Here is a 2,687-nt window from a genome sequence, read left to right as displayed (position 1 = left end):
GTCTAGGAAACAACAGGCAACCTCAAACCAAACAAACAAACAAACAAAAAAAAAGGATAAAACAATAGGAATAAGATCCCAAACAAAAGTCTCATTAAACATGGAGAAAGAAAGAAGAGGCAATAGAATTATGCAAGAAGGAATTTAGAAAGTATGTTTATAGAACTCTACAAGAGCTCAAGGAAACCCCAAACAGAATCAAGGAGAACACAGACAGTACCCTGAAAGAACTCAGAAAAACCATTGAAGAACAAAATAATAAGATTAATACACAATCAGAACTCATACAAAAACAGCAGTTAGAAATCTGGAAGATGAATACCAAAATTACAATATTACACAACACAGTGGAAGTACAAAAGAATAGGCTAGAACTGGCTGAAGAATTCATTTCCCAATTAGAAGATAAATCCCTTGACAGCAGCCTGAATAAAGAAAAATCAGAACAAAGATTTAAAAGAAATGAAGAGAACTTAAGACTTATATGGGATGACATGAAAAGAAACAATATATGCCCCATTGGAATTCCAGAACAAGAAGAGATGAAAAAAATCACTGAGAAAATTGTGGAAGACTTAATAACAGAAAATTCCCTCCATATCAAGAAGGAAGAAAATATATTTGTCCAACAAGCTCAAAGAATCCTATACAGGATAGATCCCAAGAGAAAAACACTGAGGCATATCATAATCAAACTCTCCAAAAACAAAGACAAAGAAAGAATCTTGCAAGCTGCCCGGGACAAAAGAAATATTACTTATAACAATCAACCAATTAGGCTGAGTTCTGATTACTCAGTAGAAACCATGCAGGCAAGAAGGCAGTGGGATGACATATATAAAACAGTGAAGGAAAAGAACTTCCAACCAAGAAGCTTATATCCAGCCAAACTGTCCATCAAATATGAGGGTGAAATCAAGACATTCTCGGACAAACAGAAATTAAGAGATTTCTTTTGAAAACCAGAGCAACCCTACAAGAAATGCTTAAGGAATATCTTCTAATAGAGAACAACAAAATCAGGACATCTGACATCAACACTAAAACCAAATCAGAAACAGATGCTCAAAATAAGACCATAAAACATTATACACTAAAAACAAGGAAGTCAATCTGCACACAACAACAGCAACTAACCAAATATTCAGTGCTGTTGAGTTGGATCTGACTCATAGTGACCCCCTCCTTGGGTTTCAGAAGCGGTATCACTATGTAAGTGGATTGCCCAACCTCCTTTCCGAGGAGTGGCTGATGGGTTTGTACCACCAGTCTTCTGGTTAGAAGTCTGGTTAGCAATGCCTTAGGCACTATGCCTCCAGAGCTCCTAATGAACCAAAAAGAGGGAATACAAGTTGTAGCACAAAAATTCCAAATGGAGAGGAAAACAGAGCAATGTCCTCATAGAACAGACTGTTCCAAAAATGTACAAAAACTCACTCCAAGTTCATCATAGAGAAAATTACCAATCTTCCTAAGCAAACCCAGAAGGAAGGAAAACATATGGGTTTAGTAACCACAAAACAACAATAAAGAAGAAAAGTGAGGAAACACTTGACAACAAAATGAACTTAGCACAGAAAGTATATGGACCAAGGAAACTGCAACAACACAACAACAACAAAAAAACACAATAGAATGTCAGCAATCAATTCATACACACTGCTGTCGAGTTGGATCTGACTCATAGGGACCCCTCCTTGGGTTACCGAGGTGAAATCACTATGGAAGTAGATTGCCCAACCTTCCTTCTGAGGAGTGGCTGGTGAGTTCGAACCACCAACATTCTGGTTATCAGTCAAATGCCTTAGGCACTACACCACCAGAGCTCCCAATTCATACATATCACTGATTGCACTCAATGTGAATGGCCTAAATCCACCAATGAAGAGAAAGAGAGTGGAAGACTGGATAAGAAAAGAAGACCGATTGGTATGCTGTCTATAAGAGACCCACTTAGAAACAAAGATAAAACAAGCTAAGAGTTAAGGGGTGGAAAAAAATATACCAAGCCAGCAGTAACCAAAAAAGAGAAAGAGTGGCAATATTAATTTCTGATAAAATAGTCTTTAAGGTGATAAACAATATAAGAGACAAAGAAGGTCACTATAGGATGCTGAAAGGGACAATTGACCAAGAAGACATTACGATAATAATTATCTATGCACCCAATGAAAGTGTTCCAAAATATGTGAAACAAATATTAATTGAACTGAAAGAGAAAATAGACAACTCTACAATAGTAGTAGGAGATTTTAACACACCACTTTCAAGGAGGGACAGATCAACTAGAAAAATCTCAGTAAAGATACAAAAGAACTCAACAAAACAATCAACTAACTCGACATAGGCGTATACTGAGCACTCCACCCAACAAAAGCACAATTCACATTCTTTCCCAGTGCACATGCATCATTCTCCAGAATAGATCATATATTAGGACATAAAACAAGACTAAATCCAAAAACACTGAAATACTACAAAGCATTTTCTCAGACCACAATGCCATGAAATTAGAAATTAATAAAGGGAAGATCAAGGAAAAGACATCAAATGTGGAAGTTGAATAATACACTGCTCAAAAACTACTGGGTAATAGAAGAAATAAAAAGTGAAATAAAAAAAAAAAAATCCTAGAAACAACCAAGAATGAAGATACATCTTACCAAAACCTATAGGACATACCAAAA

The sequence above is a fragment of the Orycteropus afer genome, unplaced genomic scaffold (genome assembly GCF_000298275.1).
Source record: "Orycteropus afer afer isolate SDZICR_OR568_19922 unplaced genomic scaffold, OryAfe1.0 scaffold00093, whole genome shotgun sequence".
NCBI classification, from domain to species: domain Eukaryota; kingdom Metazoa; phylum Chordata; class Mammalia; order Tubulidentata; family Orycteropodidae; genus Orycteropus; species Orycteropus afer.
Note: the sequence above shows the minus strand (reverse complement) of the source record.